The 25845-nt window shown below is 34.6% G+C and overlaps 2 long non-coding RNA genes across 11 annotated transcripts in view; one reads left to right on the top strand and one right to left on the bottom strand.

Annotated features, from left to right (window-relative positions):
- LOC102156808 overlaps positions 1 to 10037 on the bottom strand; it is a 59326-nt gene extending 49289 nt beyond the window's left edge. Inside the window, exon 1 of the long non-coding RNA XR_005356577.1 lies at positions 9648 to 10037. This is a non-coding gene — a long non-coding RNA (uncharacterized LOC102156808). The remainder of the gene's footprint in view (positions 1 to 9647) is intronic.
- Positions 9954 to 25845, top strand: part of LOC102156861 — a 147706-nt gene continuing 131814 nt past the window's right edge. For 6 of the 10 annotated variants that reach the window (XR_005356584.1, XR_005356580.1, XR_005356585.1 and 3 more), the window contains exon 1: positions 9977 to 10099. This is a non-coding gene — a long non-coding RNA (uncharacterized LOC102156861). Of the gene's footprint in view, positions 10100 to 25845 lie in introns of all 10 variants that reach the window. The other 4 variants (XR_005356579.1, XR_005356583.1, XR_005356581.1 and 1 more) reach the window with 4 other exon arrangements.

Here is a 25845-nt window from a genome sequence, read left to right as displayed (position 1 = left end):
AGATCACCTTTCCTCCAATGTCCAATAATATTTTCTTTGTTTCTGAGATTTTATCAGAAGCATCTTTAACATTCATATTTCTAGCAACAATCTGTTCATGGTGATATATGCATCCAGACAATGATATGCATATGTTTATGCATTAGAGATGATAAGCTTCCTCTACAGATCTCTGAGCCCTCAGCAGAATTGACATTAACATTCATATTTTTACCCACAGTCTTTTCAAAGCAACTAAACATTTTCTATCATGTACTTTGAAACTCTTCTAGCCTTTGCCTAATACCCAATTCCAAAACCACTTCTATATTTTTAGTTATTACAACAGAACCTTGCTTTTTGGTACCAAAATTCTTATTAGTTTTCCTAGGGCTATGATACCAAGAACTACAAACTGATGTTTTAAAACAATAGAAATATTTTGTCTCATACTTATTTTTTCTCATTGTCTCATATTTCTAAAGGTTAAAATTACAAAATCACCAGGTCAGCAAGATTGCTTCCTTCTGAGAACTCAAAGGAAGTTTCTTCTAAGCCTCATTCTTAGTTTCTGATGATGAAGGGAAATCCTTGCTATTCTTTGGCTTATAAAATCATCCCTCCAATCTCATCCTTCATCTCTACATGGCATCTCCCTGTGTCTGTATGCTCAAGTTTCCCCCATTTTATAAGGACACCAGTTATATGGATTATGACTCACCCAAATGACTCTATCTTAAATAATTACATTACCCTGTTTCCAAAGAAGGTCACATTCTGTCTGAGGTAATGAAGGTAAGGACTTCACCATATATTTTCTGGGGGACACAATTCAACTCATTCAATGTTTTTAACATTGTCCTAAATAAAGTGGTTCTCAATAATTATTTTCTGAATTCAAAAATTTAACGTCCAAGTGAGATTTCACCATTTTGACTAGAAAGGATGTAGTATATACTTTGTCTTTTCTGTTGGGAATTCAATGGGTGAAATAGAAACAATGGAAAAAGGAAAAAGGACTCCATTTTGGAGACTAGTTGAAACTGGTGTAAAGAAAGGCTAGTAGTGTTGTTCTAAACTGCATTCCTGTACTGGTATGTTCTGAGTCATTGGTGATTTAAATAAATAAATACAATAGAATAAAATTAAATGAAATAAAAACAAAAATATAAACATTTCAGAAATCATGTGGAAATAATGCAACACCAGGAAGTTCTGACCATTCTCATTGACAAATAGAAAGCATAGATTTTCTAAAACATTGCTTGCATTGCAATTTTTTAAGAAACTCTATTAGCATCATTCTAGAATTCATGAGAAATTTAGTCATGTGTTCTGTGTAAGAGGAGGGTAAAAAGTTCCAAAATGGTCCATTATATCCTCTGTAAAGGCTTTAAGTCTGGTTTGGGTTTGGGGGGTTGTCTTTTCTGCCCTGATCACTATATGAAACACCCAGTTATTTGCATTATCTGTCATTTAAACTGTGTAGTTTAAAAATAAGAATATCGATTAAAAATAAGTTTCTATCTAAAATAGTATAATATAAGCACAATTTTTAAAAGGATTTTAGATTTGTTAAATAGTATTTCATTTGGATTGTATTGTTCCATGAATGTGTGGAGCAGTTCAGCCTAGAGGGTAATATAGTAATGTCATTCCTAAAGGACTGTGATCAAGCAAGCCATCTATCTCTATTCATATCTGTGTCTACATCTATGTCTATCTTCAACTATCTATATAGCTAAATGATTTACTTAAAAGTCAAACTTCTAAAAAAAAGAGTCAAACTTCTTACCATAATGTGCAGATTAATTAAAGGTCAAAAATTTCACCTTAAAAGGAAGTACCGCAAGTCACAATTTTTCTGTATAGAAGCTAAATGTAACTACGTACAGATGATAAAAATAACTGAACTGCAGAATACATTTGACATACTCATTCTTTTTATCCTCTGGACTTAGGACAATACCTTGTACTAAATATGGGCTTAGAATTGTTTGTTTAGAAATAAAGAAAGTTCTGTTATTTTCATCATGGTTAATCCCAATGTCTGTGACAAATATATTAATCATCTTAGAAATTAAATAAGCCCATAGAGGGAAAAATTCATTGTAGAAATTTTTATTGAGTAATAGTAAGAATGGCTTCTCTTTATACCATCCTTTAAAATTTATAGAAAGTAACTTTCACATACAGACTTTGTATGTCTCATAAATTATAAGAGATATGTATACTATATGTATTCATTCTTATTTTGCAGATGACTGTCCTGTGCTTAAAATTTCAAGCCTCCTCTGAGACACAAACTTCCACAAAATAGAGCCTCCAGGTCATCTGACTCAACCCAAGTAGTTTTACTCTTTCCAGTAACTATTCCCTGCACAACTTCTATCAGCATTTGTTCTCAACACTACCATACACATAGATGCTGTTTCAAAAGTCTTTCTCTGGGATGTCTGAGTGGCTCAGTGGTTAAGACTTTAGCTCAGGTCATGATCCCAGGGTCCATGATCGAGTCCCACATTGGGCTCCCTGCAAGGAGCCTGCTTCTCCCTCTGCCTGTGTCTCTGCCTCTCTCTCTGTGTCTCTCATGAATAAATAAATGAAATCTTTAAAAAAGACTTCATTCTCCTGAAATGAACTTCATAAACAAAATAAGGAACCTAAGTACATAATTTCAAAATAATTGATATCATGCTCCTCATTACAGAGAAGAAAATTAAGTAATAATGAAATAATGTGTATTTCTATACATGTATGCTTGAACATGACAATTCTAGAACATATACTGAAGGAATCAGATATTTGCACCAGTATGTAGAATCACTATGAATGCTGACTGGAACAAATTTATTAAGCTGAAAACTCCAAATTCTCAATGGTGAATAATCATTGGTAAAATTCCAAATATAACAAAAACATAAAACAAATTTCAAACATAAAATTTTCTAACCAAATTAGATTTTTAATATATATCTAATATAATACTAGTTGTATTCAGGGAAAATTTACTGTATATTAATGTTCAGCTAACATCACTTTCTAATTATAAATACTTTGCATTTACTTGAATATTAATAGGAGGCATGATTGTTCCTCACAGTGCTCCTAACAACCTCAGCCTTTGCATCTAACATCCCCAGCCTGTGCTCACTACATGCCTTAGAGTGCCCAAATATTATGGCAAGCAACACTGCCCCCTAAATTTCACAATGATCCCTCCTCTATTGTGCACTACTGAACATAACATGGGCATTAGGCAGAGTGACCAGGAGCTTCAGCTGCTTCACATTTCTGCCAATAGATAGTCAACACTGTTAGGACTTCCTATGTTCTCCCTATATTTCTCCCTTAGAGCATTTCTGCAAATAGTTTGAGGCCCTCTGTCCTGCTTATACTCAAGGAGTCTGCTTCCTCAGGAGAAGGATGAAGAAGGAATAAACCTAGATTTTTTAATCCTAAATTATATATACCTTCTCAAGAAAATAAGGAATTAACTACTTTCACTATCATTCAATAGATTTTCATTTAATATCACAAATTCTGTTATATCAATGCCTAAATGATGAAATAGTTATATAAAAAAAAAGATTTCTAATACAAACAACCAAAAGTGCTTACCTATTCATGAGCATCTCCTCAAAGGTCAAAAGCAGAAGCTTTTATTATTAAACTGTGTGGAAGCTAATTCAAGTCCTATGGTCAGAGTTACGGTGACAGGCCAAGATATCACTTGTAGACTGCCAACCGCAGCTTTTGTTATTGCACTTGTCAAAATATCCCAGTGGGATGGAAGATTTATTAGAATTTTCTTTCCAGATAAACCCCTGTTGCGAATCAAATTATTCATTTTGTACTGAATAGTATTTTAAGAAACAATTCTGGAGTTGCTTAGAGATTATTATTAAGACACATGTCATATATTTTTATAACAAAATCAGAATGTCCAAAAACTCAAGTGAAGAAGCAATATGTTTTAAGTTGACTTTTCACTGTTTGATGTTATTTAACTTCCCTATAATTTTATAACTTATTTGCCTCAGGAGCTACAAACCCTACTTATAGTTTGACAATAAGTATCCTTCCTTTTGATGTATGAAAATAGTTGAGAATTTCAATGAAAGATGGATTCATTGGTAATTAGTGGCTAAGAATTCTGAGATTTCCTTCCATATTTTGTATGTGTATCTAACATCTATAACTAGAGAAGCAGAACAAGAAAGTTTAAGCAATGTTAGTAATCTCTATTTGTTACTGGGCCCTTGGGTGTTTCACCAAATGTGATGGATGAAGTAGATAAAAAAGAGAGGCCTTGGGTTCTCAGAGGGAGGATCATCTCACTAGGTAAGTGATGGTCCAGATCTCCCTATGGGTCTTCTCTGAGTGAGGTCTGGAGCCACTGTAACTTTTCACCAGAAACTAAGCAGGTATCCTCAGGCACTGATCTTCTAATGAAGCACAACATTTCTGTAATTTGAATATTTCTATTTTAATTAAATCACAATGGTTCAAATGTGCACACATATACATACAAACATTAATCTGCTGCATTCAGAGGTCTGTGGAAATGAAAAATTAATAATGAGTTGATAAACTTCTAAAAGCTTGTCAAGGAAGGTTTTAAACTGTATATTTCCTTATAAAAAAGAACCATATTGTAATATGGCAATCGGCACTTGTAAAGAACCCTTGAAAATATCCCATAGCTACTCACACAAACCCATTAGTGAAAACAGACTTAAAAAATATGTTTGAAGGCTCTATTGCCCCCACACATATTCAAAAGTGACCCTAAAACAAACATGTGTTTCCCACCTCCTAACTAAATCTCTCTGACACTCCATTTACTTCACTAATCTTAAAAACACACTTTATAAAGTTACAATTCATTATATCTGAGATTGGTTAATATGGAGGACATCTGGGAATGGGTTCACTTAACATCTGGGACACATCACATCATTAGTCAAAAGAAAATGTTGATGAGTCCCTGAGTGCTCAATATGGTTGAACTTCATAGATCCATGGATCACTGCAAGACTGATTTTATATAGGTGAACACACACATAACCCTACACACACACACACACACACACACACACATTAATCAAAGATCGAGAAAGTAAGAGAAATAGAAAGAATAAAAGAGAGGAAATGAAAAAGAGAAAAATAAAAGTGTGTCTTTTGAAACCTTATATCAGATCATCTTATTCTACTATTTGTGGTTCCTTAGTGAATGTTCACTGTGCATAGAGTAAAATTCCACTTTCCTTACATACCCAGCATAATGCCACATGTCTTGGCTATTCACTTTCTTTGAGACCTCATCACCTGCTACACTTCCCTTGGTGTACTATAGTAGATTAGTAATATTAGCTTTTTTTTTTTTTTCCTGAATCTATAATACTTCCAGGTCTTACATCCATTATGACCTTTACACTTGCTATTCCCTTTGCATGAAATGTCTGATACCAAGTTTCCACATGGTCAGCATTTTTATTCAGATCTGATCAAATGTTACCTCTTCAGAGATAGTATCTGCCTAAAATTATCTGTCACCATATCTAAAGTCGCTAATCCTATTCACTCATCCTTTCTCACCATGTCAACCTTGTTTGGTTACCTTCATAACATTTAATGCCATTGAAAATTACCATATTTGCTTAAAAATTTATCTTTCTGTCTCTTCCATGTCGCATCGTAAGCACCATGTGAACACATACCTTCTTTTACCATCTTAGGCCCCTCAATCTCAAATATAGTAGGCACTCAACAAATAGGTTTAAAAAATTAATAACAGATATATATGAACTGGTTACATATTCCCATGACAAATTATGGCCATGTTTTGTTGACTCCTTAGTCTACTGTATAGTCCTGCAAATGTGGAGGGTTCAGATTCAGCTACATTTGGTCAGACCAAGGGTCATTACTCTTAACAAGAGATCGAGGAATCTACCAATACAGTAAGATAGTGCTAAAAAAGATTGATACTCATTAAAGTCTCCATTTAACTTGCCACAGATTTCAGGGCACCACGAGATAAAACAATGCTGCTGCTGGACTACCAATTTTACTGTCATGGCGTTGCTTGTAGAGAGCTTCTTTGTAGCAACCAAGAGGAGACTACAGAAGAGAACAGAGATTTTTGCCTTATAATTTGCTGTCATAGAAGACAAGAAACTTGTATCTTTTGAATTAGTCATAGTTTTTTTTTGGAAAAAGATTTTGAATAAAAAGGTTCTTCTTTAACAGAGAGGTTCAAAATATTTTACTGAAGCAATGGAAACAAAAGGCCGCAATGTGATAGTTTTGTAAATACATGGCCTTAGAATGTCTTGAAAATAGGAAAGAAACTAAATGCTTTATAGAATCAAAATGAAAAAAAAAAAAAAAAAAAAAAAAAGCACAGTCCAAAGTTTAGCAAATCAAGAGGAACACTTTGAAGATCTCTCTGCTTTTTACTCTCTTTATTTTCACCAGCGAAATCTGTCTGGAACTCCATAGGACATCTGAGGTCTACTCTCTTTCCTTCCTTGTCTTTTTGAAAGGCCTCAGAAAAACAAATCACCAACAAGATGCATTTCAAACCTGACCTAATTCTGACTAGGCCACAAGAGCATTTCAAGTACATATTTACCCTACAAGATTAATCTCATTTTAAGCAGTTATTCAGACATGTAGATGTCAGTACATTAAAACAAACAAACTCAGTAACTATAATTGCACTTTAAGTTCCTAGACACAGATTGACTATCAAGTGTAAATTTACATATCATGCTCTTAATAATTTGTTTATATTCTTATCACACTTAAAATAAATAAAACCTAATGCATGAAAACTTAACTTTCTGGTCAATAGGATTATTTGTATTTATTTATTAAAGCCAGATTTTTAAAATTTTTGGCTTGTCATGGAGCTAGATACATCAGACTATCTTAGACTATTGTTATTTGCTCTGAATCTGGCCATTTATTTATTTATTTATTTGGAGTCTGACTTTAGTAAGAAAGTTCCAAAATGGTATCTTTCCTAAATATTTATTTGGGGGTAGAGAAGACACATTTGGATGTCCTCAGTAGTTACACTTTCACTTTATATCTGTAAATTGCCATACAGGTTATCATAACAGATCCATGTGTCATTTAATTTCCCAGAGCTTAGTCACCCAGGAGAACATATAAAATTGTACTCATGGACATAAAAAAACTGAAAATAGAACCATGGACTTGAGTGATTCCAATAAGAAGTAGATATCACTGAGCTTATGTCTGATCAATAAGTAGTCACTCTATCTCTCTATGCTACTTAATCTGTATCAGTGACTAACAGAATGACTTAATGAAATAGTCCTAAAATAAATATTTTTGAGATATGTCAAAAATCCTAAGTATTTTTAATATTAATTCTATTTGTAAGATGTGAGAAAAGAAACAAGTATATTTAATGTGCCATTGTTATTACATATTAAGATGTGAATTTAAATACTATTAGAAGCTAGATTAATTTGGAGAGTGACCATTAATGATTTCTACTCCTTCTTACATGATCTTACTTGTTTTAATTCAGTTAACATCTACCATAAATCCATATACATCCCCCTTCCTGTCCATCATCATATCATTTATAATGTCCTGTGTAGGACTCTTCTACTGTGGCGAAATATTTCCTTATCTTTGTCCTAATTTCTAGTTCCTTCATCTCTATCCCTATCATAATATGCACTTGAATTTTGTAATGATTCTCTGAGTGATTTTACAAGTTTTTATTAGCCTGCTGCATGGCAATTGCTCTTCAATCACCGAGGATACAGTGGTTAAAAGAGAGATAATATGTCTGCTTATATGAAGCTTATATTATAGTGGGGAAAGGCAATGAAGAAAGGAAAGGAGAAAAAGTTAAAAAAAAAAAAAACACCTGGGATCCCTGGGTGATGCAGCAGTTTAGCGCCTGCCTTTGGCCCAGGGCACGATCCTGGAGACCCGGGATCGAATCCCACGTCGGGCTCCTGGTGCATGGAGCCTGCTTCTCCCTCTCCCTCTGCCTATGTCTCTGCCTCTCTCTCTCTCTCTCTGTGGGACTATCATAAATTTAAAAAAAAATTAAAAAAAAAAAAACACACCTAATATTAAAAGAGGAAAAGAATGAAATAAGAAAGGAATGGAAAAAGAAAGGAAGAATAAAAAAACAGAAATGTAGGAAAGAATTTTAAAATTACTTGCAGTGTAAGTGCTACATAGATTAATAAATTAATCTGAGGGGAATGACAGTAACTGGTGACTAGTTTAGATTGAATGATGTGGCTATACTTTATTAAAAAAAATCCTAACACTTTTTAAAAAAGTAGCACTTTATTCAATATTATTATTATTCAATAAGAATATTCTAACAGGGAAGAGAGATCCTGCTCAACTCTGAATCAGAAAAGACAGCTGGGATTTATAGCTAATGAGCAGAGTAAAGGGATCAGTGGATTGGAAATTCTAAGGGGAGACGCCAAGGGTAGGAGGATTCTTGTTAACTGACCTGATAAAATTCTTGCTGAAGGCAGGACAAGGTGATCAGATATCAAAGATAAGGGATTCTCTCTAAACTGGCTTAGCAGGATTCTTGCTAAAACTGAGGTTGGCAGGCCAAGCAAGGACTGGGGCCAAAGTCTAGGACTAGTTGAGGGGAGGGCTTTCAAAAGTCTGTCTAAAGTTTGATCAAGGAGAGTGTCTTTGTCAACCTCTTTCTGGCTCAATTTAAATTAAATTAGTTAAGATAGAGCTTAATTTTCTTAAAGGCTTTATTGATTTATTCATGAGAGATACAGAGAGAGAGAAGCAGAGACACAGGCAGAGGGAGAAGCAGGCTCCCTGCAAAGAGCCAGAGGTGGGACTTGATCCCAGACCCTGGGATCACACCCTAAGCGGAAGGCAGACACTCAACCGCTGAACCACTGAGGCGTCCCAAGATAGACCTTAATTTGAGTTCCAAATTTCAGTTAAAGGCCAGGTAAGCAAATAACAATGATAAGAACATTACAGACAAAGAAAACAACTATGATAAATGCTCCGTAAAAACTAGGTTGGCTTAATGGAGAAAGTAAAAAATAAAAATCTATTCAGCTAGAGCAAAGAGACTCAGGTAAGCAATGTCTATAAAACCAGGACAAATAGTTTGGACAGATTTATTACATGTCTTGGGAAAATAATCAATAGGAATTGAGTCAAATGTAGGGATTTCAGGAAAATAAAAAATCAGGAATATCTTCTAGGTGAGTTAGGGACAAATGGGGCTAGGCAGGGCTAGGTAGGGGGCCACAGAAGTAGGCTCACAAAAATCCCCAAAACGCTAAGGTGTAAGGAAACCAGAGATACAGGAACCAACCAAACCACCCTGCTCCAGATGTGGGCGGGGAGGGTGTCTTTTTTATGACAGTCATCTGTGACCAACAAAGAATAACCAGACCCCAAAGAAGAAGAAGTAAGCCATTAAAGATGTTAGCACTAGTCCTTACTCAATGGTGACATCAGTAGGTAATGCTAAAGGATTTAGGATCCCTGATTGGCTTCCAATAAAAGACCAAGCCTACGTACGAGCCCTCAGTGTCAACCCTGCCAGGACCTCCCTCACTCATGAGAGCTTTCTCTGTATCTTAATAAACTTCTATCGCTTTATTCACCTTCTGTTGTTTGCGAGATTCATTCTTCAACTCCATGAGACAAGAACCAAGCTCTCCTGTGTCATAAGTTGTCTTGAAGAAAACTTGGTGAAGGGTGGGAACATTGGCTGAGGTTGGGAGACTGTAGAGGAAGCAGATACGCAAGGAAATACTGGGTTTTATTAAGTTCAAGATGCTACTTCATATCCTAATGGGCAGGTCAGTTGGCATTTAAAGATACCAGTCTGGATTTTATGGGTGTGTCCAGGGTTTCAGATGCATGACAAATAGATTTCATTTAAAATCTTAGAATCGAATGATGTCACACAGAGAAATCAAGAGGACACAGGACAAAGATTCTAGGGCAGTCTGACATTTAGATGTCAAACCCAGAAGAGAGGCAGGCAAGAGAGCATGAATAAGTGTGTGCTGTGAGGTAGAATGAAATTCAGAAGGATGTGGCATCATAGAGGGTAAGAGAAGAATGAATTTCACAAAGGAGCAAGAGGTCAATTACACTGATTTCTCCTGAGAGATTAAATAAAATTCCATTGGAATTTCTACTATAGTAATCGCGATGGGTTTATTAGACTAGAATCTATATAAAGGATTCAGGGAAAGGTTAAGAATTTATCCCATTATTCCATGAATCTGTATCGTGGAATAGAGACATGGTGTGGTAGCTACAGGAAGATGCAGAATCAATGGAGAGTATTAATTTTTAAGAAGAGAAATAGCATATGTCTGTTTGCTAATGGGAATGATCCAATAAAGTGGGGAAAATTAATGAATTAGACTAAAGGGGAAATGTTTGAGGCGAGACTGGTTAAGATCTAGAATGGCTAGCCCTAGACAGGATTGAAGTCCATCTATCATCACCTAAGGAAAGGGAGAGATTAAGGAAACAGACTAGCAAATTTGTTGGTGGAAAGATTAGGTAGGTTTTGTCAGATGATCCTATTTTAGATGAAGTTCATCAGCTGCAGTTAAGGAGGATGTGTCTAGGTTTAAGAATTCAGAAGACACTGTTATATAAAAGCATAGAAAATCAACATATCTGAGAACTGGTATGATAATCGGGTGATTTTGAGTGAATATGACTCACACTGAACCCTTGTTACAAATTCCTATATATTTATATGTGTGTGTCAGGGAGGTCTTGTTGTTCTGATATTCATTAGTAAGTATACCAAAATTTTTAAAAGCAGTTTTCTTATTTTAGGAACTAAGCCTGTGTTTGAGTAGTGGCATAAATATATAGAGGACAAGGCCTAGCATCTACCAACTGTGGCGGGTTAATCTGAAATTAAGAGTAAAATTCCAAGGAGATCTATGGGGTCTACTATAGGATCAGAAACAGAGATATGTGTACAAAAATATTATAAATGAATTTAAAACGTTTAATTGAAGAAATAATTTTATGGAAACATAAATGAGAAAGTCTATCATTTTTCTATCATCTATCCATCATCTATTATTTAGTGGGGAAAAAAAAAACAAAAAAACCCACAAAGATTTCATGCTATTTGATGTGGGTTTTGAAGCTTCAAAAGAAGAATGGTATGAAAAAGAATAAAGACATGACTCAGTTCCTCTCTCTGCATTCTTAACAGGTCAGAACTATTCCACATTTGTTATTTTAGTTGAGTTGCTATTACTTCTATGCTAATAATTTCTATATTCTTAGCTTTGTCCTTAAGCTCTAACTTTATAATTTCAGCTCTCTAGAGTAAATTTGCACTTGAAAGTTTCATTTTTATCTTAAAATAAAAACATCTAAAATATGATTGATCATGTTATTCCATAACTAAGATCATCTACCTGCATTCTAAATCTCTTCATCCTAACACTATTTTCTCATTCCTGGAACTGAAAAAAATAAGATTACTGTTTAATTCTTGCTCAAGATGACAACTTCTATCCAGTTAAACCTTAAGGCTTTGAAGTCTTCCTAGAAATATTTTATGAAATGTTGCTGGATTTCTTCAACTTCCTAGAATGCCCTTTTATTCACTCTAAACTTAATTAATGCTGTTTCTTCAAATATGGTCACCTACATGATCCACTTCTCTTCCAATCCAGTCAGCATATCACCATCAAGTTTATCTTCTGTAATCTGTTTAATTTTATTTATGCCTTCTTAACAAGTCAATAATTTATCCATAAAATTACTATTTGGGTAATTACATTCTTTTTTCTGAAGTAATGTACAATATAGTGAGCAATGATGCCTACACGAATGCTTCTGTTATCAGCTTGATGAGTCTATATTTAATCCTGAATCCTGAGTTTATATTTAATCCTGAGTTATACTGAGTCCTGGAGAGTCACTCCTACATTTTTTACCAGGGAAATAACATTATCTTATTATATTTTAGTAAGTCTCTCTGGGAACAGAAAAAAAAATTATACTGGAGAACAGCAAAATAAAAGTTTTGCTAAGATACAAATACAATATCTCAGAAAAAAATGAAAAGAATATGGAAAAGTTAATACCTTTAAAAATCTTAAATGTTAAAAATCTTCTTTTCCATTTAACAAATGCAATATTCTATATCTCTGTCCATTCCTTTGATAAGTATACTGTTGTTGCTTAGTCAGTTGCCTCTGTGCCACTTTTCAAATATAAAGTAAGATAATATGGGCTTTCTCATTAGACTTTGCATCAAATTCCTTAGGGTATTACCAGACTGGAGAGGGTTTTCTGCAGTGCCTAGAGTAAGTGCCAGCAAGTAGGAGCCCCTGTGGTATTGTTACCTCTTTAAGCAGTAGATAATGAAGCCATTAATTCATTTATGCGACATCCATGTTACACTCTACAGTGATATGTACTACACATTTTAATATAACTGTTGAGTGCAGTATCAATTTTTATTCCCTCGCATTTCTACCTAGGAAAAAAAGTTGGAAATCTTCCATTCATAAATCTGGTAATTTGTGTATACTGCCTTATACAGAAATTGCACAAAATGCTTAACTTCTGTTGCAAACAGAAACTAAAACAATAGCTTTTCTCTATCATGGTGAAAGCTAAATTGAATCCTAAGTAAGGTATTTATTAAGCAAAACATAGAAACAGGAATAATGCAGGTATAATTCTGTTATTATAGAATGTATATAATTCTACAGTTAGTCTGTGCTTGTTTTTTCAATGGTAAATATAGAAAACATTTTGTAAATGGATTAAAGTTTGAAAAATAAATTCCAACATAGATATGTTTTACTTTTTTCTTTTTTAAATTTTTTTAAAATATTTTTTTAAAGATTTTATTTATTTGAGATAGGAAGAGAGAGAGAAAGAGACAGTATGCACATATGAGGGGGGTGGGGCAGAGGAGGGGGAAGAAGCAGACTCCTCTCTGAGCAGGGAGCTCGATCTCAGGCCCCTGGGATCATGACCTGAACCAAAGGCAGACGCTTAACTGACTGAGCCCCTATTTTACTCTTTTTTCTATAATTAATCTCTTCGTTATGCTTTTGTTAGGCTAGAATACTGGCAAACACATAATTTTACATGAAAATTTGCTTAATATAAAAATATGTAATCAAGTTACAGATAGCATCATATTTGGCAATAGTAACGTGTAACAACATCAAATGACAGCCTAAGTTAATATTTGCATCTATCTTAATCATTGAATCATTTTACTTGTTATGCACAAATCATTGATTCTAAGGATTAAATAATATCAACAACAGATTCAATGCTAAATACATATACATGTACAAACCACATGCATACCATATTGTTAAAATGACACTTTTCAAAAATTAAATAGATTTCTTTGGGCTATACAAAAACAAGATATATATTCTCTTTATTCTGCAAACATACAATATGAAGAGACACCAAAATAGTGAATTGAAAAAATAAACAATGACAGTAGTCACTAACTGAGACCTGTTAACAGGTATTGAAAATTAGCTACTGACCCAAGTTAAGATAGTCTCAAAAGATCAAACTGATGTTTCATCCTCTCTGATCCTACACTTACTATCTAGTTACTCTTTTTCTCCTCCAGATTCACTCTTGACCTTTTTTCCACCAAGCACTGTGGTCTAGAGTTCTGAACCTTGTCGCACTACATCAATAGGATCCCTTTGCTTTCTGGCTTCTCTCTGGGTATGACTAATAAGATGCACCCAAAGGAGAACCAAAGACCCAAGATATTCTTGTCTTAGTTCCTTTGCCTCTGGCCCACTGTGGATTGGCATTGTCTGCACTCCTCTATTTAAGACCACAGGTTCTGTATCATGGCTGTCTCCTAATAGCTACCAGCTTTCCCTGAGTTTTGATAGCTCCTGCTGCTGCTTCTTTTTTTTTTTTTTTTTTTTCATGAGTAGTTATGGTCATTGGTTTCTCTCCATTGTTAGCCCGAAAGTACTCCATGATTCTTGATTTCCATCAACCTATCTCACACCTTTGTAATCAGTTATTTTATTAAAATGTAATCATTTATCTTTTCTCCCCTTTTATTCGCCAACCCATTATCTTCTGGGATGCTGACACATAAAATAACTAAATGGCATGAATTTGGTGTTTAAAATAAATTAACAATGGCAATATAGAGTAAAGAAGATATAATCAAAACATCATGACAAACTAGTTATTTACATTAAAACACAAATACCTCTAGTTCCTCTGTTTGGCTTCCATACTTTATCCTTCCATTGTCTTATTAAATTAACATACAAATACTTGTGAAATACCAAACAAGAGAATGAGACTATGATAATAAGAATTATAGATTTCTTGCTTTAATTACGAAGGGAGGACTGATGCGATCAGATTTGCAGTTTTTGGGTCTCTGACAGTTGTATTGAAAGTAGATAGAGAAAGCAATGAATGGATGTGGAGAGACAGGTGAGGAGATCAGTACATTTGGACGGGGAAATTCTATCATTATCCTTATATTATCACTACTCTAGCTTGGCCATTTTAATGTTTTTTTTTTAATTTTTATTTATTTATGATAGTCACAGAGAGAGAGAGAGAGAGAGGCAGAGACACAGGCAGAGGGAGAAGCAGGCTCCATGCACTGGGAGCCCGATGTGGGATTCGATCCCAGGTCTCCAGGATCGCGCCCTGGGCCAAAGGCAGGCGCTAAACCACTGCGCCACCCAGGGATCCCCATTTTAATGTTTTAATGAGAATTTCCTCATTTTATGTTTCTTATTTTACTTGGCTTTCTTAATTCTTTATTTTTTTCCCATATCTTCAATGATAAGTTCCTTAATACTTTGTGTGTCAGAGTTCCCCATGAGAAACTGATGAAAACATTGCTGTTCTTTTGTTCAGAAAATGATTAATGAATGCACATACACAAAAAAATTCTCCACTCAAGATTTAGAGGATTCTTAGCCAAAATCCATACATAGACTTATAAGCAAACAATATATGAACCACAAGGGAACAATTTGGTAAATATTCTCACTAGATAACTAGAATCCAGCTTATGCTACTGTTTTAATGTTTATATCATAAAAATAATCTGAATTAATCAGGGATGTAAATATATAACATATAAAAGGTAAAAAAAAATGGGTAATAATTTGAAAAATATTAATGGATCTTTGCTGATATACTTTTTTGCTAGTTAGCCTGAGGCATTCAATTTTTTTAAATGTCTGTGTTTTTGCTTAGTTTGTTTTTGATAAGGCAGGTAAGGGAGAGAGGAAGGGAATGCTTTAGAATTATTTTAATAGCAATGAAGAGAAAAATATGTTAAAATTCTGATACAACAGGATTTTTAATCCCTCAATATGATTAAATTTTTCCTTCTTTTTTTTTTTTTTTTTTTTTTTTGAGAAAGCATGTATGTGAGCAGGGCTGGGGGTGCAGGGGGAGAATCTTAAGCAGGCTCCACACCCAGATCTCACAACCCTGAGATCATGACCTGAGCCAAAAATCAAAAGAGTAGGATGCTTAACCTACTGAGCCACTCAAATGCCCCCAATTAACATTTTTAAATACAGAAATTCTTACATCTAAAGTCCTATTTTATGGGGCACCTGCTTTGCTCAGTGGTTGAGCATCTGCCTTTGGCTTAGGTCGTGATCCTCTCGGCCTGATGCTGGGTTCCTGGGATTGAGTCTCGCTTCAGGCTCCCTGCGGGGAGCCTGCTTCTCCTTCTGCCTATATCTCTGCCTCTCTCTCTCTGTGTCTCTCATGAATAAGTAAAATATTTTAAAAAATGAATAAAGTCCTATTTTACAACACTACTATATACTTTAAAACCATACGTGTCGAGAGAGAAATGATTCTGGATTTCTCTATCCTATTAATTCAACACTGTATGAATCACATCAATATTTATTTATTTATTTATTTATTTATTTATTTATTTATTTATTTATCTATCTATCTGTCTGTTTATTTATTTATTTATTTATTTATTTATTTATTTATTTATTTATGAGAGAGGGTGAGTGAGAGAGAGAGAATGTACAAGCAGGGGGAGAGGTAGGGGGAAGTAGACTCCCCACTGAGCAGGGAGCCCTTAACCGACTGAGCCTCCCAGCGCCCCCCATATCAACTTTCAGCCTCAATGTAGGAAGGATAGATTTTTTTGCCCATAGTATAAGCCATGAGGGCCTTCGCCCTAGGGAAAGAAGATATAAAATCAATCCCAATTAAGAATGGAAGGTAAAAAACACCAGAATTTCTTATAGCAAGGGTGATTATATAAGAAAGAATGGAAAGAAAAGAGAAGGAAAGACGCACATGGAAGTGATCTCTGCTCTTTGGTCTTTGGTGCAATGTGATAAAGGTGTGTGTTAGGTTACTTAAGAAAAATGGCAAGTATAAGGGATCTTGTCTGAATTCAGATTTTTTGTTTTAGGCTCTTGAAAGAGATTTGTTATAGGCTCTCCAGAGCAGTCTGAATAGTGGGACATCAAAATAAAATAGTTGATACACTATTTCAAGACTAGGAGGTCTTGAGTTTTTCTTTTTCTCTAGTTCCCAGGATTCACAGAAGGGACCAGGATGTTCTGATTATCCCTGTGGGAGGCATGGTATTTAGCTGAGGGCCTCTTACCAGATAATATGCCATAAGGGAATTTCCACCATCAGGTATAAAGTAGTGGTTTAATGGAGGGCAGCAGAGCAGAAAACCTGAGCTGGGTACTATGTGAACTTAAGTTAGAACTTAAAACAAAACAAAACAAAAAATAGCACTAGTTAGAGAAACAAAAACAAATTGGACCAAAGACTTTCCAAAGAGGCCATAGCATAATACGAAGCAGAGAGAGAGAGAGAGAGAGAGAAAGAGAGAGAGAGAGAACAGACCATGAAATCCTTCTGTTTCAACTTTTAGAAACTAATTTTGACCTAATTCTCAGGAAAGAAACTAGTCACAATAGATACCAGGCCTGAGAACAGTTCAAGAATATTAAGCACAAATCAGAGGCATTTTCTCTCCCTCAACCAATGGGACCCAAGAGAGAGCTTAACTTGGAGAAAAGAGGGGTTCTTAAAGACTGAACATTAATCTAAAAGAGTTACTTAAAAAGAACGCTCAAACTGCAGGATCAAACTAAAATTACTGGAGTCAACCACAACTTATATTTTCTTATACTGAAATAAATTAGAATAGTTTCAGGGAAATGAAGAAATAGTATTTTTGCTTCACACTTTGTAGTAGTATGGATAAATACATCTCTGAATGTACTTACATGGTCTACAACACACTAAAATAATGTCTTTTTTTTTTTCTGAGTGAACAGTTCTGATCATAAAAGAATTTAGAGGAGAAAATCTATTTTACTAGAACAAGAAATTTGACTAAATGTAACAGAATGTCTACCTGAGACTGATCCATGCACACGCCCACTCTCTACCCTGGGAATGAGGCATCTATCTTATGATAACAGCTTTATGAGTCAAAAAACATAAAAGAAACATAGTAATTAGAAGTAGAATAATGCATAGTTTCATTAGTTCTTTTTTTATTTGTTTCACTAGTTCTTTTTTTTTAACTTTATTTATTTTTTTTAATTTATTTTTTATTGGTGTTCAATTTACTAACATACAGAATAACCCCCAGTGCCCGTCACCCATTCACCCCCACCCCCCGCCCTCCTCCCCTTCCACCACCCCTAGTTCGTTTCCCAGAGTTAGCAGTCTTTACGTTCTGTCTCCCTTTCTGATATTTCCCACACATTTCTTCTCCCTTCCCTTATATTCCCTTTCACTATTATTTATATTCCCCAAATGAATGAGAACATATAATGTTTGTCCTTCTCCGACTGACTTACTTCACTCAGCATAATACCCTCCAGTTCCATCTACGTTGAAGCAAATGGTGGGTATTTGTCATTTCTAATAGCTGAGTAATATTCCATTGTTTCACTAGTTCTATCTTGATTTAAAAAACTGGGAAGATATTTGGGTAGAGTTTGTACAATATGATGCAATATGATTTAATTAAAGATAAAATCTAAATTATATACAAAAAATGAAGCTTCATAATTAAAGATGCTTAAATAAGTCATATATCTATTGATTTTTATGGCTTTTGTTTTATTTTGGTTTCCTTCCACTGAACTTGTTTGAAGTCACCCAAGATATCAGTTCCCATAGTTGCATATCCATATTACATCTCACTTGATTTACCATCATACACTACTACCAAGAAACATCCATGGATTGAAAAATGGTAGATTATTTTCTTTCCCTGCTAAAAGCACTTAATCTGTTGCTTATGTGCTCTCACTTTCCCTTTAGGATCACCCAGAATGGGTGGGCCTACTGGCCATGATTTGACTGCAATACTTTCTAACCTTTACATAAAATTTAATGTGGTATTTGGCACTAAAATGTGGCCTTCTTATGAATACATCACATAGGCATTTCATGTTTTACCATTTGTTTATGTGATGTGCTTGTGCAATGAGTCCTAAACACAAGGTTTATCAACAAAAACCAGAATTGGCTACAGAAAATGGGAATATGAAGTGACAAAGGGTTTGAAAAGGAGTATCCTGACATGTTCTATTCCCATAATGCCCACTCGACCTAGATTACATCTTCCATTATTTTACCTGCTTTCTCTCATGAATCCACAGAAGCCAGAAACTTGGTTTAATTCCCTTCTGTATAGCTCCTGATTATATAACATTCACCCTCTCTGGGAGAACATGTATTAATTTCAAAATTTTGAAGATGTTCTGATGCAGAACAAAACTTTGCCATATAGGTACTTCGGCTTAACCTAAGTACGTTGTCATCAGTTGCAAAATAGCTTCTGAAGGTTAAGTCTCTTTAGAACACACAAAAAACGAGAATAGGGGCACTCTGGAAATAAATGGGCTTCAGCTCAAATATTTTCCAATCAGGGAACTGAAAGAAAAGAAAGAAGACAGTCTCTCATCTCACTAGCACAGCTTTATCATGCTATCTTGAGGACTGAGAGAGAAACGTGGAAATTCAGGGAAATCTCTCTTTGGCCCTATAATCCACTGTTCCAAGGGAGATGGCATTACCATCGACTGTTCAGTAGAGCTTTTTGTGTCTGCTTCAGTAAAGAAAAGCACCTGCGTCTCTATTACCACTGCACTTCAATTATACATTTATTATACTATGGATTTGACAGGCTATGTTAATTGAATTGCTGTCATGTTGTCTTCTCCACTAAAGTATAAAAGAGTATCTTTAAGAGGGGGAAAAATATCTTTTCACTTTTCTTATTAGTAGTATTTAGCAAACTAAGTACATACTCAGCAAATAACTGTTTAAATGAATAAGTGAATGAATTCAATTTTTGTTATTTTAATAAGAAACATGTATCTAGCATTCTATGTCACCGGTTTATGTGACTTTTAGGACCCCAGCCCCTTGGTAAGTTGAAGACAGCCTCTTCTCGTTCTTTTCTTTAACTTTCTCAGTAAATATTAATCATTGAATTTAGAACACAGTATTTGAAGACTGTCCATAGTATATATTATGGTTGCAAAGATACCATTCTTGACCTCAGTGTTCACAATGTCATTTATGTACCAAAGAAACAGGATTTACAAATAAAAGGAAACACTGGGCAGCCCGGGTGGCTCAGCGGTTTAGTGCCGCCTTCAGCCCAGGGCGTGATCCTGGAGACCCGGGATCGAGTCCCATGTTGGGCTCCCTGCATGGAGCCTGCTTCTCCTTCTGCCTGTGTCTCTGCCTCTCTCTCTCTCTCTCTCTCTCTCTCTCTCTCTCTGTGTATGTGTGTGTGTGTGTCTTTCATGAATAAATAAATAAATCTTTAAAAAAATAAAATAAATAAAATATAAAATAAAATAATAAAATAATAAAATAAAAGGACACACTAAATCAAACAATTTAATTCCTATTGAAGCTCCTTTATTCTACATTTTCCTTGACACAGCCAATTGACTGCTGTGTTTCCTGTTATGGCATTGTATGAAATTCCATTTTCAGTTTTCTGGCACCAGTCTATAGCAATTCTTTGATTCTGTATACTAAACATATATTCTAAATGTCAAGGTGGTTCAGGTTTGTTATCATAGCAATGACCTTTATGCCCTTAAAGCACTTTTTAAATAAAGGAACAGAAATCTTACTGATATCATGTATGCACACATGTTTTTTGGTGTCAGTCTAAGAGGCAGCAGAAGTGCATGTAGCCCATATGTATACCCTTTCTTTGTTTCCTTGAAGGAAGAGGTGGGATTTAGCCTGTCAGTGACCTCTGTGATGTGGTTACAGTGAAATCTGTATGCAATGTGACTGGAACATCTGCAATTTTTTTCAATAACAATTATAAAATTAAATCTTGACTATTTTTTTAGGGTGCCCACTTCAGGACCATACTAAAATTGTTACTTGCTTCTCTGAACTAGTTCTTTACCATGTAAATACCATTTACTAGTGCTGAGGGCCACGGCCATCTTTGTAAGTCTAGCTCTGTTCATAATATTCCATATTTCAAGAGTCTGTCAAATATTTCTGGTCCCCAAAAGACAATAATTATTGAGCCTGTATGCAAGACCCTCTATAATCGCCCTTCTACTGTTTTGTTCTCATTTTTCTTTTTCTATGCAACAGCACCCAACTCCAACCTCCCTGGCCTACTGTTCACCACACATGCATTTCATCTCTCTGCCATCATATACCAACAACACTTAATCTTTGTATTTTAAAAGTATCCTATGCCTGTTTGTCCAATTTTTATTATTCTTTGAATATCCATTGTTTTTTTCCACCTCTTCCATGAATCTTTCATTACCCTGAACTTTAAGCTATTACTTGTTCCTATGTTTGACTTTGGAACTGTTGTTTTGTTTGCTTTGACTGGCATATGTTTAAATAAATTTGTTAGGTTCTGAATTACTTTATATGTACCTTATACATGCTGAAACCATTCTCCCCTACACACAGCTGCTCACCAAGACACTAAATCAACAATAATACATCTCTGAGGTGAATGACAGAGATTAGTGTTGCTTTCGAAGGTTTGAGTATCCTCTCCAGGATAAAGGTAATGAGTATCACCTATGCACTCAGGAAAAATACTACAGCAGGGCCTGCAGTTTGTCCTACAAACCCTTCTGTAGAAACCTTGTCCAGAAATTGTGATAAGACCACCACCACATATTTAAGTAAAAAATGAAAGAAAAAGAAAAAATGAAAGAAAATATTCTGGAGTATAATCAGTTATTTTATATAAAATATGTCATTGACTTGGAGAAAAAATGTGTTATATTTTTTCCTCTGTATCTCTTCTGTTGCATTTATGCTCTTCTGTTACATTTGTACTCTTTGACATGTATTTTAGTAAAATCTTAACAAAATGGAACAGCTATCATGATGTTTTAGGCAATTTTATTATTTCCAGTCTATAAAAATGTTCTGATATTTAACTCAGAAATTATGCTTGAGTCTCTGTTCACACGTTTCTTTCTTTGACCAGTAAAGTCCGAATTAGACATTTTGAGATATAAAAATCATAAAATAGGGAATTTGAGACTATCATGTTCATAATTACATTAAAAGGAAAAACAAAAATGCACGTGGAATACTTTGAAAATCAACCAGCAGCACTTATAAACACTCAAATATAAGTTCTAATAATTCAGAAAATCTAGGTAAAGCCAAGACCTAAGGAAATATTTAACTCAAGGAGAATTACTGTTCAAAGATGAACACCCAAAAAAGCGTTACCCACTGCTATGTTAGCTGATAACTCCAAGTTACTCCCTTACCCAGCAAATTGCCCTTAGATGAATGAGTGCTGCATTGTTTTAGGACTCTTAGCTTCCTTTTTCCTGTTCTGAGGCAGCCTTCAGCCAACTAACTGCTGCAAGGGTATAAAAAATTCTCCTCTTGTTTCAAGGTGGTACTAACTCCATGGTACAATTTATGCTTCAGCACGTTCCTGCATGATCAAACTGTAGCTAGTCTCCAGCTAAAACAGCGTTCTTACTTGTCTTCTTTTCCTTCTTCTACCTGCGTCCCTCATTCCCCTTCTACCGAGAATACTCTCCCCCACTACAGCAATTGACCAAGATTCCCCACCCCAGGCTCTACTTCCATGGAGCCTTACCTGATGTAAGTCTTTGGCACAAGCTTTATAGTAAGCCAGTCAAAATTACCAGACTGACATGACATAGTTCTTTGACATCCAGAATGGTATCAGATTATAGGAACAACTCGGTTTGGAATAGATATTTATTTCCTCTAAGACTTTTGATATTATCAGAATCCAAAAGTAAGGAGCAGGTTCCTACAATCTTTACTTTTGATTAATTTTTAGCATTCAGAACTTACTGAGAAGGAGTATTATGACATTCAAATATCAGTTTTCTTGAAGTAAGCCTTCTCTAAATTTTTTTAGTTCTACAACTGTGTCAGGTCTTTTATTATGGGCAATTTGCAGATGAATATTGTAACGACTGTTATTATTAATCATAAAATGTTTTAATCAAAAAACTCTTAAGAACAAATCAGAATATATAAAGGAGGGGGAAAAAGCAGAAAAACACCAGATTAAAATTAAGAGAAAAAAAACGCAACCACAGCTGCAACTAGAACTGAAGGCATCATGATTACACCCACTGCATGAAAACCAAAAGTCTTTTATCTCAACAAAATTTTTGCTTTGTTCTTTCCTCTTTGTTCTAATACAACATGATGTCAACAGTCTTTGAAAACTGAGCAAAAATCTATTATTAACTTGAACTTCCAGCTCTGAAGGAAACAAAATAATGAGAATTTTACCTACACAAGAACTACTATAAAGGCTTTATAGTCTCTCTAGAATTTTATTTTTTATATCACATTTCTACATCCTCCACGGAAATGTGCATTACTGACCTATAATGAAATCAGTTATTAGATCTTTAAAAATATGTCTATGTTATTTATATATCAATAAAATAAAGCATCAGTACTAGAAAATACTATTCTCTACATTAAATAATCCTAAATTAAATTGTTTAATATTCTTTTCCTTTACTAACTAATTAAGGCATTTGTTAAACTTGTATAATTTTAAGGTAACAAGGAGAACCTAATGGAGTTCTATTGAATTTTTTCCCATTAAGTTAACATTATAGACTTTTAATGAATGTCTTAATTAGATACTCTTATTAACAGGGTTGATGCACAAATGAAAATCAGTCTCAATATATGCACTATACCTCATTAGCATTCACTGCAAGACACTGACCAAAACCTTCTTAATTAAAATTTTGTCTAATCCTCCTATGTATAACTGCCCATTCAACAATGCATGTGTTTTCAGAAACACACTATTAAATCAACAAAGAAATAGCATTTGAACTTAAATTTTATAAATTTGCACTTCTTTGATGCCTACTTTTCCTTGTGTCCTCCAATCTCCACATTATCTCTTCATCCCATTTAGTATATATACAACAGCTAATTTTGTACCTTGCTTTTAATATAACTCATATTTTGCCTTCCTTTCATTGCAAGTAAGTTAACGTTTTTCACTTGCTTCTTTCTCCTTCATTCCTCAACGTGCTTTGATCTAACCTTTGTCCAATCATGCTAATCGCTATTCTCATTATGGCCATTCTGATCTTTGTAGTGACACCAGGATTAGCAGACACTTTTCCTCTTTTCTTTATGTGATCTTTCTTAGCCATTGACCTAATTCTGATGAATTTCCTGGAACTTTATTTTTCTTTACCTCTGGATACTTTATTTTCTGAGTCCCCATTTATCTTTGTGGCTATTACTCCTCACATTTCAATTGTATGTAATGGAACTGACAGTATATATATGTGTATTTTCCTGATGACTGTCCTCTCAGTCCTCCATTCTTCTACTCAGGGGATCTCATCAGCATCTATAAACTAAATATCAAATACAAACTGATTTATTCATTCAACATATATTTACTGAATACCTAACTAGGGAAGATACTTTACTATGTGCTGGAAACACAGTAGTAAGCAAAGCAGACATCGTCTTTGCCTCTCATGAAGCTTATATTCTAAACTTCAGAAAAGAATGATAATTAGCAAATTATATCTAGTACAAGCTTCTATGTGGGCTTAAAATGTGTATATCTATCTGCGTACTATAAATAGCTCCTGGGATATTTCATAGCTACTCAAATTCCACATATTGAGAGCATAATTATCATCTGCTTATATTATTCTGCTCCTCTTTCTATTTATCTCACCTGAGTTTCATCAAGGTCCATAAATTTTTTCAAAAAAGAAATTTAGGAAATATCCTAATCTCTTTATCTTTTTCATCCCTGCACATCCAATCAACTCTTAATCCCCAAAAGTATTTTTCCCCTTTTCATTTCCATAGCTATTGTTTTGTTTAAACTCACATCATTTCCTGCATGCATTTAAATAATTAATTTTCCACCTTCCTTAAGAGTCTCATGCTCTGCTGACTGAGCTTGCCGGGCGTCCATCCTCCTTCTTTATAGAACTACCACACCACTACTAATAGTAGCAGTTGTGGAAGATGGAGGATCTTATAGAACACATCAAGTCCAGTCATTTATCTGCATAAAATATGAAGTTTTACTTTCCTATCGCTTTTAAAAACAAAGTAAATTTCCTTCATTCAACATGTATGAAAGAACATACATATATTCTTTCACACATATGATAATCTAAGTCTGGCTAGTGTCCTCAAATTAGTACTCACAGTCATTCCTCCCTTTAGCCATAGTAAACCACTTGCATTTTGCTGAATGTGTGTCATACCTCATTTTCAATTTCTTCCTAGGCACTTTCCTTTTTATTTATCTTTATTCCTACAACTTAAACTTCAAAACTCCACTACTCCCTCTATAAGGTATCAATCTAAAATAAATTCCTTTATTTTTCCTCTATCACCCAGGATACAACTGTAGAAAAGATTATCAAAAGTGTACATTAGTCACTGAATTACCTGTCTTATTCCCCAATAAAATCTAGTTCCTGTGGTGCTGGAATATAGATTTTAAGATCGTTCATTTCCCCAAAGATTTCAATTCCCCAAAGATGTCCATATCCTACTCCCTGGAACCTGTTACCTTATATGATGGAGGAGAGTTAAATTTACAAATAGTATTAAGGTTCCTATAAGTTTACTTTAAAATAAGGAAATTATTTTGGATTATCAGGATGGACCCAAACTAACCACATGAATTTTAAAGATAGAAGAAGGATACTGGAATGTGGGTCATAATTATAGCACATGAAAAGTACTTCACTCCTCTTGCTGACTGAAAATGAAGGAAGAGGATCACTGTCCTAGGAATGTGGCAGTGTTTAGAATCTAGGTGTGGGAAAATAGCAGTATACAACATTAGAAGAGGTTAAGACTCTAAGAAAATCACCTGTTTTTATTTATTTGTTTGTTTTTGAACATCACACCTTTTTAGACAGAAGAACAACAAGTGGTTTCAGAAAGTCTGGAATAAATCCCAAAGATAAAGGCATTCCCTAATTTTGCATACAGATTGACATAACTCCTGGCCTTACAATCAAGCTTTGCACACATAACACACACACACACACACACACACACACACACACACACACAGCATAATAAAGCCATTAGGAACTGAAATATCTTATATACCAGTGATCAAATCCCAGTCTAACTTCTGAGTGGTGTAAATGCTGGCGAATCAAAATACCATAGCAAAGAAATTGAAAAATGTACTTACATTGCAGCCACGATTCATAAAAGGCAAGATAAAACTTTCAGTCTAAACTACTTGATTGTCTACTATATTGG

The sequence above is a fragment of the Canis lupus genome, chromosome 3 (genome assembly GCF_011100685.1).
Source record: "Canis lupus familiaris isolate Mischka breed German Shepherd chromosome 3, alternate assembly UU_Cfam_GSD_1.0, whole genome shotgun sequence".
NCBI classification, from domain to species: domain Eukaryota; kingdom Metazoa; phylum Chordata; class Mammalia; order Carnivora; family Canidae; genus Canis; species Canis lupus.
The sequence above is the reverse complement of the archived record's forward strand: the minus strand, read 5'-3'. Positions and strand labels throughout refer to the sequence as shown.